This window comes from Dromiciops gliroides, chromosome 2, assembly GCF_019393635.1.
Source record: "Dromiciops gliroides isolate mDroGli1 chromosome 2, mDroGli1.pri, whole genome shotgun sequence".
Taxonomy (NCBI): Eukaryota; Metazoa; Chordata; class Mammalia; order Microbiotheria; family Microbiotheriidae; genus Dromiciops; species Dromiciops gliroides.
Window position 1 is genome coordinate 328,657,410 of NC_057862.1, and position 17,063 is coordinate 328,674,472.

Below are 17,063 nucleotides of genomic sequence, written 5' to 3' on the forward strand. Positions count from 1 at the left end.
CCCAAGGAGAACCCTTGAATAGTCTCAGCTGGGGAGCTTGGAGCCTGTGGACTCATTTCTGGCTCTGTTTTGTGTGTGGGGGCAGATGGTGAAAATGTTTCTGTCCTTGTGGTTCCAGTGAGTAAGTACATTCCCCCCCCCCCCCCAATGTTTTCCCTATTCTATAATAGAAGCCAGACTCTTCTTGTCAGGACAAAGTCCTTCCATTCATGAAAAGCAGCAGAGAGAATGAGCAGGGGAGGGGGCGGGGGGAGCATTTCAGAGGTCCAGCCTTTTATTTCCCCACCTGGGCTAGGAGAGGAGAGGAGGCAGGTACTGTGCGTGATTGTCTGAGCGGGGAAGAAGCTACTGAATTGGATTCCAGCAGCCTAGTGGAGCCTGTCTTGCCTCCTGTACAAGGCATGTCAGCCATAGTAGCTGATGTTGACAACTGCAAAAGCAATGGCTGCATAAACTTTCGGGAGGGGTGAGGCGGGGGCTGGGTTGGGAAGGAAATGGAGTGAGAGAGAAGCTTTTGCAGTAAGAAAAACATAATAAATCCAAGAGCTACACATAGCCCAGGGGTTTTTATGACCAGAGCCAGGCATGAAGGAATGACTGAACTTAACTCAAGCCGTTAATTACCTGGGAGAGATCAAAAGTCTACGTAAGGGGCTATATTTATGATGCACCTTACAGGATATGCTTCAACTTTCTACATTTTTTTTATTAATTGGTTTGATTAAATAGATTTAAAGAGCCTAGGCAGAGCCTTTTAAATCATATTCCATATTGATCTAATGAAATACTCAATAAATTTACTAATATGGCTCCTTTCCTTTGTAGGGTCTGGAGGGAAATGCTTCTCTAAATGGTTATAACTCAACTCTAAACCCCACTGCTATTCCCAAAGTGACTCATGGAGCACAGTGGATGCTGGGAAAATCTCCTGGGCGATTTGTGGGGGGTGCTCAAATGGTTTAACACCTGTTTACAGACCACTGGCTACCCTCTTCCTTATGGGTTTTGTGCCAAACTTTCATAACCACATTTAATCATACTGACCTATTGGGCAACTAGTGAACTAAATAGATTGAAGGCCAGCTCACTGATATATGTGATCATTCATTATAGAGACTACTTAGGGTATTTCAAATTCCAGAAATTTTCTGGGGCTTCCTATTCTTTCATTTGTTCCATTGTCTTTAAAAATAATAAAATGAGAGTTACAATCAAATAAACCCTTGTCTAGGTAAATAACAAACCCCTAATAAGAATTTCTTGACCAAAGCTGATGATATTTTAGCATTTCTCCCATGACAACCCTATTAGATAAAGCCAGTCTATTTACTTGCATTTTACAGATAAGGAAACTGAGGTTTAGAAAGGTGCTCTTAGTGACATGAATTAATGATAGGGTATGGAATTGAACCCAAGCTTCTTTATTTCCCTTCTAGTGCTTTTTCCCTCTCTATTAAGAGGTCTAACCCTATCTTTTTTTTTTTTTTTTAGTTAGGCAATTGGGGTTAAGTGACTTGCCAGGGTCACACAGCTAGTAAGTGTTAAGTGTCTGATGCTGGATTTGAACTCAGGTCCTCCTGAATCCAGGGCAGGTGCTCTATCCACTGCGCCACCTAGCTGCCCCCTGACCCTATCTTTTGAGAAACGTCAGCTCATTCACAGAAAGCCTCCTAGGAGATTTTTAGCAGCTACCCTACTCCATGATTGACTTTAGGAATGCTGTCTTTGTTTAGATCTGAGTTATAACCTCCAAATCAGCTCTTTCTTTCCCTTATTTCCTTACTAAAGTAAATAAGGAAATTTCCTTACTATGAGGAAATAGGACAGTTTGTAAGCTTGTGGATGGCAGAGGCCATGGGATTGTTGGGAAGAAGGGCTAGATCACATTACCCTGTCTTAGAGCAACCCTCAGTTTTGTCTTATGAGTGTTATTATAGACAGTGAAAGCCTAACTCTAAATGTAACCTTCACACCCAGGCTTGAGAAAGCATAGAATAGAATGAGAGAATGTGTAAAATTCTTTCGAAACTATTGACTACTATGAAAATGTCAGTTACTACTACTACGGCTACTATTATTACTATTATTGTTGTTGTCATTAATATAAAGGCCAGACTAGTTTATGGACAGTGTGACTTTTAAGACTATGCAGCCAAAGGTTGAATTTGGTCAGCTTAGACAAGCAATTGTTTAAGTAAGGTTCCATTCTCACTATACTACCCTTTCTCCTTTCCCCTCATTCTATTTCTGAAGGCTAGCTTGCTGTACTTTCAATTATCTGCTAATTCTATGCTTAGGGCATAAATTCCTTTAAAACTCAAATACATTATCCAGAGAAGAGGCATCAGGAAATTGGACAGATTGCATCCCAGACATCAGTGCTTAAGGTTCTGGAGCAAATCTGGTCTTCCCCAAGTCCAGCGTGGCTCCTAACTTTAGATATGAGCCCAAGTCTGGACATTTTCTTCCTTTTTCTCTTTGTTTCACTGAGAGCTGTGTTCAGGAAACCCTCCTCCTGCCAGTCCTCCTCCCTGTCCCCAATCTGGGGCAGGCGGCCACTTGCTTCCCTCCAGCAACTGTCCTGCCAATGCCTGCTTCACTTGGAAAGCTCAGAGGAGTGCTTTCCAGACTGTCGTCCATCATGAGAGCTGGGAAGATGGATCTGCCAACAAGAGATCTTGCTAGAGGGATTTGGGGCATATGGTTCCTACTTGTCTATCTCATCTTCAGTAGCCAGAGACTGGAGCCTTTGAGTATGTCTGAATAGCAGGCCTTCTGGTAGAGGACTGCTTTATATGTTGCTGTGATGACAAATGTCTCTTTCAGGCAGTCTATGAGCTATTTTTCTTTTTGTTCACAAGGGAATCTAGCCAAAGCTCCTGTACCCTCACTATGGATATCTTTTAGACCATCTCTTTGGAGGTGAATATTTAGGATTCACATCCAATGGTGTGTAGTGGAATGAACAAGGGATCTGGAGTCAGGGGACTTAGGTTCAAATCTTGGTTCTGTCACTACCTATATCAATTTGGGTCTTTTAACCTTGCTGGGTCCCAGTTTACTTATCTGTAAAGGGAAAGCAAGGTCTTATATGACCTCTAATTTTAAATGTAAGATCATGTGATCACTGTTACCTTGTTTGTCTAGCCTCTGCTTTTTAGTTTAGCTAGTGTATGGACACCAATCTTCCTACGAGGACAAAATCTTATTATCTTAGAATTGTTGCTTGATGGAGAAAGCACAATATATTCCTAAAAAATTATCTCTCTTACATCCCAGAGTTGTTGTGAGGATCAAATGAGATGTTTGTAAAGCACTTAGCATAGTGCCTGACACATAGTAGATGCTTAATACATTTTTCTTTCCTCCTTTCCTCCCTCCTTATCCTCCCTCTCTCCCTTCCTTCTCTCTCTCCTTCCCTTCCTCTTTTTCCTCCTCTCTTCATGATTTTTTCTTTTCTTTCCTTCCTTCCTCTTCTCTCTTCCCTCTCTTCCTTCTCTCCCTCCTTTCCCTCCCTTCCCTCTCTTTCATGTTGTCTTCCCTCTCTCTTTCCCTTCCCTCCCTTCCTTCCTCCCTTTCCTCTCTTCCTTTCTTTTCTTTCTTTCCTCTCTCCTTCCGTTTCCTCCTTTCTTTCCCATCCTTCCTTTGCTCTTTTCCTCCTTCTTCCATGCAGGAAAGAGATCTGAGACATTTCAGATTAACATGATTGCCACAATAGCTGTATTGCGCCTGGCCCTGATCAGTATTAGTGACTCTGGACTGGAATTTCTCTTTAGCATTTAGCTGAATCAAGCATTTGCTAAGCATCAGGTTACAGCTTATTTAGGGCCAGAAGTTGTCTGTATGGTGGGCTTGTTGCCATATAATTGAAAAAAAATACTTTCCATTTTTATAGCATTCTGTTCATTTGAAATTTCTTTCATAATCAGTATCCAATTGGGTCTCACAATAACTCTATGAGGTGAGCAGGGCAAGTTTTGTTAGGTTCATTTTGCGGATAAGGAAACTGAAGTAAAGAGATAACCCTAAGATAAGACAATTAGTAAGTGGGAGAGCTGGGGTTGGAACTAGGTGTTTCCTGGCTTCAATTTCTAGTCAAAACTAGAACAGAGTCCTTCCTTCTCATCACCTATTGAAATCATTCTCTTTCTATAAGATCCAACTCAAGTAAGTACTGCTTCCTCCAAGAAGCATTCCCTGATACCCTCTCCAACTTTTCCAACAAAAAGGTATCCTTCTCTCCTTAAAGTTTTGTTAGAGCACTTTGTCTGCATCTTTCTTTTCCCCTGCCATTATACTAATGCTATTCTTATACTGCATTTTATACCTTTGCCTCACTATTTTATTTGTTAATATACGCATTAGGCCCCCATGGCCCTCTAACTAAATTACATGTCTTTGAATCAGAGGAACATAGGTTCGTAGGAATTGAAGTGGCACAACGGGTAGTGCTTGACCTGAACTCAGCAAAAGCAGGATTCAAATGAGACACTTGCTAGTTGTGTGACCATGGGTAAGTCACTTTAGTTCTGTCTGCTTCAGTTTCCTCAGCTATAAAATAGAGATAATAATACCACCTACCTTCCAGGGTTGTTGTGAGGATCAAATGAAATTTTGATTTTGATTTTGAAAAGAATTTTGATATAACTAATGGGCTATTTATATCCTACATTAACCCATTTCAGTGACCAGGAGACCTCTAACCAACATCTGTATCTTTCCTTTGGAAAAAGAACCGTTTTCATTTCTGGCTCAGACTATAATTATCTGAAGATGTTCCTTTGCTAGCAATTTGAGACCTAATTTTTTACATCAGATAAAATAACATGCAAATTGAATGCAGATCAAAAGTAATGTACAATTTATTGTATTCCAGATGTATTCACGTTTACTGTTCTCAACTCCATTCCTTTCCACAACCACAAAGAATGATAAATTGAGTGATTCTGCACTAAGGACTGGTAATGTTCTATGGAAACCTTTTTCTTTTAAAAAGGTTTTTAAGCACTCTAGAAGGAGAACTTAACAAATTCATAAATTGTCAAAGGGGTGTTAGTAGAATGAGGATAAAAATACAAATATATCAATCTGTCAAGTTTCCTAAGTCACTACAGTCATGGGTACAAGGCAATGTACAATATGGACTTTAGAGCAACAGAAAATGAGCTTAGGGAATGTGATTTTGGTAAAAGGGAAGTTCTTCTTCCATTAAGGCTGTCCTGCTTCACCCCCCCAGTTGCAAATGTTTTTCCCTCCTCATTTTTTCTTTGAAAGTTTTGTCTGGATCTTTCCTTTGCCCTTATCACATTATCTTTACTTTTATACGTCTTCTCCCATCACTGTTCCATTCTTATTAGTCTGCAAAATCATAAATTCCTTGAAGGAAGGGACAATGTTATTTTTCAGTTTTGTATTCCAAGAACTTAGCATAGTACCTTGCATATATATAAAGCATTTAATTAGTGTTGTTGTATTGAAATGAGAACTTCTCAAAACTCAGCTTTTGGTTTATTCTTTCCTTTCAAATGCCAGGCTTAGAGTTAGTTGGATGCGGCTTGTTGTTGTTAGTCCTTCTGTTAGAAGAGGACCAGTGGTATCACGGGAGTGAATTTGAGGGGCAGCTAGGTGGCGCGCAGTGGATAAAGCACCAGCCCTGGATTCAGGAGGACCTGAGTTCAAATATGACCTCAGACACTTGATACTTACTAGCTGTATGTCCCTGGGCAAGTCACTTAACCCTCATTGTCCAGAAAAGAAAAATAGAAAAAAGGAAAAAAAAGAAAGAAAGAGAGTGAATTGGATTTAAGTGATGCAAGACAAGTGAAGATGACTGATGATGTCCTTTGGATGACCTAGGCCTTTCTAAATTAAGGTCTCTTCAGGAAGAATAGTGTTTGGGTTGGGGAGGGATGTAAGTAAGAAAGAGTAGTAGGCTGGTAGGGTTGAGGGAAGAAATCAGAGTAAAGTCACAGGATCATGGAATTCATTTGTTGGAGCTGGAAAGGACCTCACAGATTATCTATTCCAGAGGTTCTTAACCTTTTGTGTATTGTGGACACCTTTGGCAATTGTCTAGAAAAACCAGTGGACCTCTTCTTAGAGTAATATTTATAAATAATTGAAGGAGATGCTAAATTTCAGTTAGACATCAGTGAAAATAAAGATGTCACTTTTTGGTCCTATACAAGTCCATGGATCCCCCCTAAAATCTATCCAGGAGGGTGGGGGATGGATTCATGCACCCCAGGTTAAGAGAGTCTGATTTAGCCCAACATTATTTATTTATTTTTAAATTTTTTGTTTGTTTTTGCAGGGCAATGAGGGTTAAGTGACTTGCCCAGGGTAACATAGCTCATAAGTGTCAAGTGTCTGAGGCTGGATTTGAACTCAGGTCCTCTCGAATCTAGGGCCAGTGCTTTATCCACTGTGCCACCTAGTTGCCCCCCAACTTTATTTTGAAGAGGAAGAAACTAAGGTCCCAGGAGTTCCAGTTATACAGGCAATTAGTAGCAGAACTCAAGTTGGAATATGGTAGAATGCTCTGTCAATGGAAAGAGCAAATGTGCAAGCTGAGGTATAGATTGGTCAAATACTGCAAAATCAGAGACCTGAGATGGGAATGAAATGCTCTTATAAGACCATGGAGGTCAAAAATAGAAAGGGAGATCCAATATCTATCAAGATATTGATAGCAGTACTTTTTTTTCTTAAGAAAGGAGAAACTAAGCATATTCTTATTGAGGAATGGCTAAGCAAACTCTGATACTTCAATACAATGGGATACTCTGCTAGAGGTAAGGGAATATGAAGCATTCAGGGAAGCATGAAAAGCCATGTTGATGCAAAGTGAAGTAACTAGATCTAGGAGAACAATTTAGATAATGATTACAACAAATGTAAAGGGAAAGACTGAAAACAACAGAACAGGAGATATGGAATGCTACAAAATTATAATGGCCAAACTTGGTTCCAAAGGAAGGTATTTCTCATGACTTCTTCCATTGGTGGGAAACCATGGGTATGGAGCACTGAATATGATAAGGGGTCTTAACCTGGGGTCCACAGACACCCAAGTAGTCCACGGATAAATTTCAGGTGGTCTGTGGATAGATTTCAAGGGGTTTGTGCCATTTGATAGGAAAAAATTACATTTTACATTACAATTATATTACATCGCAGAATTTTGTTTATTTTCATTGACATATGTGAGGAAAATGACTCCTGCTCAAGAATTCTCTGGAACTCAGTGGTGGTGATGTGTCAAAGGATCATTTATTGTCATTCTTCCGAGAATGGGCAACCCAGTGTGCAAAGAAGGGGGGCTCGAAGGCCCTGTTTTAACCCCTAGTCCCTAATGCAAATAGACCCTCCCCCTTTTCATCACTGGTCCCATTACACAAGGGTTACAATCTATGTGCAAAAACTAGCTAACCAGAATGCAGTATTCCTAACCCTAGTTTCCATAATTATTCTTTGGGTTCTTAGCCAATGGGGGAGGTGACACAGGGGTATTTCTTCAATCTTCCCTTATATGAACACAGCCCAGGAGAGGACCTAATTGAGACCAGCTCAGAGCTCCTTGAACCATGTGATCTTGTTTGCTGGGGAGGAAGGAGGGGGACTAAGACCTTTTTCCTCAAACAGGTCCAGAGGAGTGTAATTTGAATGGTGGTTATGATATTCTTATTGAGAAGAGATCATTCCCCATTTCCTCACAACACCTAACTGAAATTTACATTTCTTTCAGTGAATTTTAAATATACCATGATTCTGAGAAGATTTCACCAGGAAGTCACATGGATTCCTAACAGAAAAGATTAAGAACTTTTGGCATATAAAATAAAACATTTTTTGATATGTTGGTTGTTGAATATCCCTTAGGGCTTATATGCCTTGTACAGTGATGTTTGCAGATTGGTTCCCACAGAGGCAACTATTTCTATTTTTTATGATTCTAGGGGTAAATATGTGAGTGACTATCTTCCTAATTCTAGCTCATGATCCCCACTAGTATGCTTTCCCGTTATATTAGCTTTCCTTGTTATATTATATATTCCCTTTACATTACATGTAAATATTATATCATATCATATTTATATTATTTATATTAATCATAGACTTAGTTTTTCAGCAAAGATATTTACTCAAATAGCAAAGCAATGAGAGTAGTTGTAAAGCATTTTTCTCAACACCAGGGGCAGATTCTCTCACAAATGCACCCAAAGGCTAGGGGGTGGGGAAGAGTGGGTATGAGCTTAAAGTATGATGGAAGTGAGGCATATGTGTAGGAAACATGTATAACAAAGGTACAGGGCCTTAAAACCCTTCTTCTTTTTGGAGAGTCCATAAGATGTTGTGGGATGTGGTGTCAATAGTGGACAAGTCGCTCCAATGTTCAGATGGGTCCACAGGCAATGAAGTCTCCATAGGATACATGGTTCAGTTGAGCTTGTTCTAATAGGGTATGTTATTTCTGTTGGTCTGGGCCAAGTATATCACTTATTTCCTACCAGGCTAGGCTGCTGAGCCAGGCAGGTTGAGCTTCTCTTAAGACATGGCATCTCTGCTGGATGGGTTGGTTCGCTGCCCTCTTTGACCTTATTTCTCAATCGGCAACTACAATCTTTTACACTTTCAGCTATTGTTGATGCTGGGTGGTAACTACTGAGCTCTCTTCAGATAGAGGGCTACAGATCTCTTTCTCTAAGGGCAATGCCCCTTAGCCTAGGATTAGCAGAAGGCTTTTCCCCTTGATTTTCCACCAAAGTTTGATTCTGAGGTTGTATCACTTCCAGGCAGGATATGGAAGAAGTCTAGCTTCTTCTATTAACAATTAATTCTTCCTCAATGTTGCCTTAGGGTGATCAGTTTCAAATCAGTCAGTTCCACTTCCCAAATCCCTTTGGGAATCTTATGTAGATGAGTGGCTAGGGACAAAGGGATGAATGAAATTTGTACCCTGGAGGTAAGTTCATTGTCTTGTGGGCCTCTTCATATACAATAGAACTATTTAAGCCTAAAATCCTTTCCCTAGCTAGAGAATGCCTATTTTTGCATCTGAAGGTCTTTCTCTTTACATTTCAATATTTCTGACTTTCAGAATCTTCAAGACCTTCAGCTTTTTCCTAATTGTCACTAGGGTACCTTTGATAACAGTTAGTTTTGTAGAATATATATTTTTTTCTTCCTCTTTTAAAGTTATTTTAAGAGATGACTCTTTGGAAGGAGATAGGGGAGAGATATATGGGAAATGGTGATGCTGTAGGAAATTGTAGGTGATATAAAAAGAAAAGTTACAAATACCCCCTTCCCTATCACCTCACTTCCTAAGAAAGGAAAATGAAGTTTCAAGAAAAGCCCCAGTGATGAGGAAAGTACAGAAACTTCAGATTAAGCTGGGGTGGAGCTATCATTAATAACAGTTTGCTGTTCCCTGTGGGTACTCTGATGAACCCTTTTTGAAAGGCACATTAGCCTTTACTGGTCATGTTTTCTTTTGTTTCTGAAGGTGATGATAATATCTGGTTTCAAAGCACTATACCTCAGTTTATTTGCCTGACAACAGAGTTTTAGGATTAGTATGTTTATTAAATAAAATCTACTGAGTTTAGGGTAATTTTCTTTCCAGGGAAATTCAGGAAATCATGATTTAAAGCTATAGGATGTTCAATGTTTTCTTGATAATCATATGAAATTATGATTCACAACATACCTGCTTATAGTCTCTAATGAATCCTTGCGAATACCAATAACAAATATGCATTTAAAAAAATACACAAAATTGATCAAAGTTTTTTGGATACCTTGATTTTGATTTTATATATGACATATATGAAGGAATCATAGTGGTTGATAGCACAACTGGTCTGCCACAAAGATTTACTCATCAAGATTAGTCTATTCTTGCTTGTCATTCAGGCAACCAGAATTCAAGGCTTTTGAGTTAGCAGGTCTTTCCACCCCTCAGGAGAAGAGAGGAACTCATATCTTGGGTGTGGCTGATCTAAAATTCTAAAGAGGAATTAGTCAGAAAGCTGAGGCTTGTAATTGGATGATTCTATTTCCTTTCATACTATTTAGATCTGGGAAGGACTTCTCTAGATCATTGCATTCAAAAGTCTCTCTCTCGGTCTCTGTCTCTGTCTCTCTCTCTCCAGAGGAAGAAACTGAGGTCCAGAGGGATTTCCTTGACTTGTCCAAAGTTACATAGACACACTTTCACTTTTCTTTGTGTCCTAAGTGCTTAGCATAGTGCCTGGTACATTATTATTGTTGTTGAGTTGTTTCAGTTGTGTAAGACCCTCTTTGGAGTTTTCTTGGCAAAGATACTGGAGTGGTTTGCCATTTCCTTCTCCAGCTCATTTTACAGATGAGGAAACTAAAGTTAAACAGGTTTAAGTGACTTATCCAGGATCACATAGCTAGTAAGTGTCTGAGGCCAAATTTGAACTCTGAAAGAGGAGTCTTCCTGACTTTAGGCCAGTGCTCTATCCTTTGGGCCACTTAGCTGCTCACATAGTAGTTGCTTAATAAATGTTTATTGATTAACAGTAAACAGCAGAACTGGATTTTAAAATCAAACTGACTTCAAATCTAGTGCTCTTTCTACAATGCCACTTGTCGTTGTTGCCTATGGAAGATCTTCATTTTCACTGTTGTGATTTTATCATCTTCAACTATATATTCCTTATGCTGTATGGGGAGAATATTTATAAAATATGGGATTAATCATGGGAGGACATTTTGGGATAAGCCATTTAGTATTTAGTAAATGTTTGTCATTTGAAAATGTTGTGGGGAAATAGTGAGGGGTTTGGGATAGGGGTAGGGATTGGGGTTCTTCCTAAGAACCTTTAAAGAATTACACCCTCTTGCACACAAATCCAATAGAATAAGATAATAGTTTATTTAGGGGCTGGGGAAGGGAAATCAAGAGAGAGAAATCCTTGGACTTCTCATGGGGAGAAGGCATGGCACAGAACATGGTTCTGAGATACCAGTCTCCTCAAGCAGGAGACAGGCAGATACTTTTATAGAGGTCTGATGGTGGTCTGATGAGGTGATCATCTGACTGTGGAAAGTTCCCCTATTGAGGGAGGACCATCCCCCAATGGTGGTGGCTGGGAGAATTTGGTGAGGGGTGGCTGTGGATCTCTCAAGCCATCTCTCTCTCCTACTCCTGCCCCAAAGACAGTAGCCACACCCAATCTTATCTCCCCAGGGATGAGGGAGATTGGAATGAAGGGTAGTGGTCCTGGAACTAGCTCAGTCCTGATCAGGTTCCACTTATCTCTTTAGGTATGTCTGTCCTTTGGTTTAGTTTCTCAAGGAGAAGGTTATTTGATGTACCCCAGAAAACTTCTGAGGTACCCATGACAGTATGATGGAAAGAATGCCAGATTTAAAGTGAGATCATCTGGATTTAAAACCAAGCTCTGTGATTTATTTCTTGTGTGACCTAGGGCAAGTCATTAGGCCTCAGTTAACTCATCTATAAAAGGGGTTGAACTTTAAGGTATCTACCAGCTCTAGATCTACATGCCTCTGACTCATTTTATGTAAACTCCTTGTCCCCCCCCCCCCCTTTATTTTTCTCTGCAGAGTCTCTCAGGAAATCAACTCAACTGTAGATGTTTGCAGGCAAGATTCTGACCCCTGAGTACCTGATAAGAAAGGGGAGAACTAAGGGATGAGAAATGAAAGCCTTTCCCAGACTCCTCCAATTAAGCCACTGGGCATGAGGAACAAACATCTTTGATGTACCCCAGAGAACTTCTGGGGTGGCCTGGGCCTATAACAGAAAGGTTGTTGTTGTTTGTCCTTGTTTCAAAGAGGGCCAATGACACCATGGGATGAATTGGATTTAAGTGAGGCAGAGTTACACAAAGATATCAGCCTCACTCTGCCAGCATCATCAAAGTCCAGTGGCAGGACAGAAGTCAGGATAATTAGGGTTGACCTGGGATTCAGTGGATGACCTTGGCATCTTTTATACCTGACCAAGCTCTAAGCATTCCACAGTGCCTCCTTCAGCTACCTTCATGGACATTGGAACAAACTGTTCTTGACTGCCCATTCTTCTTGGGGAAATCTTTACATTCTTGGGGTAGACAATCCCCTAATCCACTGACTAGTTTGAGGCTTGTCAGTTACCTTCAAACTAGTTTAGCCTCTGCCTGGATGGTTTTTACCAGGGCTTTACATACCATCACTTATTGGACCCATAAGTCAGAGTTGGGTGAAGATGGACACTGAAGGTGTATAAGCAGCCCTAAAAAAGGCCTGGAAAATCCTCATACCAGAGGTGTCAGTCCCCTCAGACTAGGGTTCCATACACCCCAACCTGGAATGGTGGGAGAACTAGTAATCACTTACTTCGGCTAATGGAGAATTACCATATAGTCAGCACATATCATTCAGGTGCCTCCTCCTACAGGAAGTATTTCCTGATCTGCCTTCTTGTGGGTACTTTGCATTAGTTTGCATTTACTTTGAATTTATTTATTTGGCACATCTCTTAGACATCTTATAAAAAATTTCCATTCTTTGAGGGTGATGGTTATTTTATATTTGACTTGGTATCATAAGATAATAGATTTAGAACTAGAAAGGACCGTGTTTCACATATGCTGGAACTGAGGGCCAGAGAAGTTAAGAGATTTACCATTTGGACCCATGTCTTCTGGACACCAAGTCTATCACTCTACTATGCCATGCTGCCTTTCATTATATACCACATGCCTTGTACATTGTAGGCATTTGACAAATGTTGAATTGAATTACATTGGAATTCCATCTCCCACAAGCCTCTCTCTTCAACTTTGCAGCTTAAGACTTGTGCAGGGATTTCTGTACCATATACTCAATAAGGCTCAATTGAACTCCATCCTCCATAAACCATTCTGAGGTTATAACTGTGGTTTTTATGGCAATACATTGTGAGGTTAGGGTCCTGCCTCTATCTAAATATTCCACATTTAATAAAACTTAGAGTTTACTTTTAAATCACCAACCAGTGTTTTCCTAGTCTTCCATATTTGTAAAAATTTTCTCATTTTTATTGTTATTTTGATATCTAATCAATGTATTAACTTGTGCCTTTGTAAGCATGTTGTAATGATTTCAGAAGAAACTTTTAAAGTTTGTTTTTAAAGAAAAGTACTTAATCAGTACACATTTTACCATAACTCCCCCTCCTTTCTCTCACACACATACACCCATTCACACACACATATATATATATATATATTTTGTGCTTTTTTTAAAGAAGAGATTTAACAGCCATAAGGCACTTTTTAGAATAACATTCACATCTGTGCCGACCACCTGTATGCCAAAATTCAGCTTGATGTTAATTAAAACAGGCACGTTATAAACCTCAGGAAATGGCAGCTGACCCCTAACTATGAATGTAATGCTATAATAATACATAGTAAAAATAAGATATGTGGAGGCTCTTGCCCAAAGCGCTCATGCATTGAAATTCTCACCACTGTACTTTCTCTTTCCGACTCTGGGTAGATTGACATGCAGAACTGATCTGACCAAATGATTCACTTAGCTGCATTCTCTGGGCTTGTGAAGACTATTCTCTGTAGGACAGGAGAGATTTTCAAAGCAGATCAAACCTATTGTTTCTCTTGGTTGGCCTTATTCTACTGTGATCCATGAAGATTCAGTATGAGGAGCCCTACATGGTATCTAGTTATTACCCCCTTTCAAAGTTGAATTTAGAATCATTGGTCTGATTTTCCCTAGCTCTTCTATCTTGATTCCTTGATAATTGATTTTCATGTGCCCTATCTGTTTTCTCCCTTTTTTATTAATGTCCCCCTTCTGGTCTGAGGACTTGTCTTCTTGTCATCTTCCTTGATGCTCCAGTAGTTGGGAACTCTGCTCTCTCATTCATTTGTCCTGAATATTTTTTTTTGGCCATTCTCCCTCTCTGTGACTTTTTGAATTACTCATTTCCCCCTCTCGACTTAAATCCTGGTTTTGTGGCTTGGTTCATCAATAAGGTGATAAGATTTGTGGTTTCTGGGAATCAGCATGATGTGGCAAATAACAGGTCTGACTTAGAATAAGAAAGACCAAGGTTCAAACTCTGCTTCTGATACTTATTAATTGTGTTTCCCTGGGAAGTTGATTAACCACACTGTGCCTCCAACTGTGCCCCATGGTTTATTTTCTAAATCATAGATTGATTATAATCTGTGCCCCATTTTGATGAAATCATAGATCCTCCAGGTCTTATTGGTAAAGATTATCTTATTACATTGGTATAGAAAATGAGAAGAAACATACAATTGTATTGTAATTGGCTATTAGAGTTCAGGAACACCGGCATTCAAAGGGAAGAAATGTAAAATAATAACAATAATAATAAAAACTCCATTTTACAGTTTATAAAGTGTTACTCTCAATGACCCAGTGAAGCAGCAAGTACCTTTAGCCCTAAGAGAAATGAAGTGATTTGGTCACACTTTGAAAAGTAGCAAGTGTCAGAGTTGATATTCAACCTCATGTCTTTTGACACCAAGTCTACGTCTTTTGGGGCTGCTGAGTGGCACAGTGGATAGAGAGCCAGACCTGGAATCATAAAGACTCATCTTCCTGAGTTCAAATATGGCCTCAAACACTTACTAGCTGTGTGACCCTGGGCAAGTCACTTAACCTTTATATTTGCCTCAGTTTCCTCATCTGTAAAATGAGCTCAAGAAGGAAATGGCAAACTACTCTGGTATCTCTGCCAAGAAAATCTCAAATGGGGTCACAAAGAGTTAGACATGACTGATAACATCTGAACAACTAGGGCTCTACATCTTTGTCAAATGCTCTCATATATAAAACATAGTATTTAAAAGAGGCCCATTTTAACCCCAGAAGCAGAAACCTAGAACATATATTAAGGTATGGGTTGTTTTGTGTGTGTGTGTGTGTGTGTGTGTGTGTGTGTTTTGCAGGGCAATGAGGGTCAAGTGACTTGCCCAGGTCACACAGCTAGTTAAGTGTTGTGTCTGAGGCTGGATTTGAACTCAGCTCCTCCTGAATCCAAGGCCAGTGCTTTATCCACTGCACCACCTAGCTGCCCCCTAAGGTATGTTTTAATATGGATTTTCTGAATTCACATCCAAAGACATACTTTAAAAATATGGACTACTTAAAAAAAAAATTTTGATGGCATCTCCAAAAAGGCACCATAACTGTTGCATATAGATGTTCATTTCCCACTGAGTCCCTTATTTCAGCTCTCTCTCCATTGCCACATGAGTTAACTAAAAGGCATTATAAAAAGAAATGCTTTGCTTAACAACCAATAACGTAGGATGGGGAAAAATGAGGTTGTGATTTGTGACAACTTTGATATTAAATGGTGAAAATGGAAGGTAAATAAAGCTGTCTGTAGGGTGTTTGGTAAATAGAAACTGGAAAAGGGACTTGTGAATCTTAAGTCATAAAGAAGCATGTTGGCAAGTGGGTGGAAGAGATCACTTAGCTGCTGTTTTCTGTTTTAACATCTCTGACTTCCCAATTTCTCAGACAGAAGGTTACAGTGTATCCTGATGCATAGCGAAGGAGATAATTATATAGTAACTGCTTGCACTCAATGTAAATTAATCAAATGTAAATTAAATAAACTGTAAATAGAACATGTTCCTGAGCTGATACTTGCAAGTGAATCACCTCCATTAAAGAGTCATTTTTGCAAAATTACATCTAATCACAGTGTTTTAAGGCGGTGTTTGGCAAAACATCTCTAAATCTGTCAACAAAGCCAGCTATTATTTCTTTGTTGTTGAAGAGCTTAGAGAATGAACTCCATTTGCTGGGATGCTCTAGTTGCTGTCTCACCTGAAGCCAAACTCTAGTTTCTTTCAATCCTCTGATTCTATCAGTCTATGAATATTGCTTCTTAAGATAAACTTCAATCTAGTTCAATCAACTTTTTATGAATTGCCTACTATGTGCCAGGCATGGTGCTGAATGTTAGGAGAGCAAAGATGACATCAAAATAATACTTTACTCAGGGAGTTTATATTCTACCGGTAGAAACATGTAGACAGACAAGTAATAGCTTATATCCAAAATAATTATGAAGTGATTTAGGGGAGAAAGGTGAATACCTTAACAAATAGTGTGATCAGGAAGAGACTCATGCAGGAAATGGCATATGAGCTGAGCTTTGAAAGAGACAAAGAGATTCCCAGAGGTAGAGGTGACAAGGAAAGGCATTCCAAGCATCAGGCATAGCTTAGGCAAAGGCATGGAGGTGGGAGATGAAATGTGTATGGTGAACAGCAAATAGTGCAGTTTATCTAGAACATGGAATATATAAGGGGGAGTACAATAAAATCATTCTAGAAAGAGAGATTGGAATCATATGATGGATGGTTTTAAATGCCAAGCAGAGGAATTTTTCATCTGACATTCTCCAATGCTTTATCATATGGAGGGAGGCCAGGATTTCAGAAGGTAATGCCAAATAAGGTTATTGAATAAGAGAGATTTTGAGTTGGGACCAAGTGATGACTTGTGTTTCTTTTGTCTCAAGAACCAACCTAGAAAATGTTAGAGTCTGATCACCAGAATATTAGCCACTAATTAGGTGATAAAATTTTGGGCCACAACAACTCATGAAAGTGCGAATGGGATTCTAATGAACATAAATATAGTGAGTGCCACTCTACAACCCCCTTCCCCTATGAAATCATGGATCTTTTGATAAAAGTAAAGCTGCCTTTTTTTTAAACTATAGATAAAGAATATACTGAGAACTGTTCATAGAATCTCAACAATAGTAATTACAACTTGTAATTATGCCATCTTTTTTGACTACTACAATGAACCTTATTCTTCTCAATTTTCCTTGGGAAAGAAGGTGACAAAGTCAGATTTTTATTACAACAACAATAATAATGCTTTGCCTTTATGAAGTGTTTTAGCAATAAACTAAATTGCTTTCACATGTAATAAATAGCTCATTTGATCCTTACGTGAACCTTGTTGGGTAGGCAGGGTGGGAATCACTGCCTCCATTTTAGAGATGAACAAACCAAGGTTTC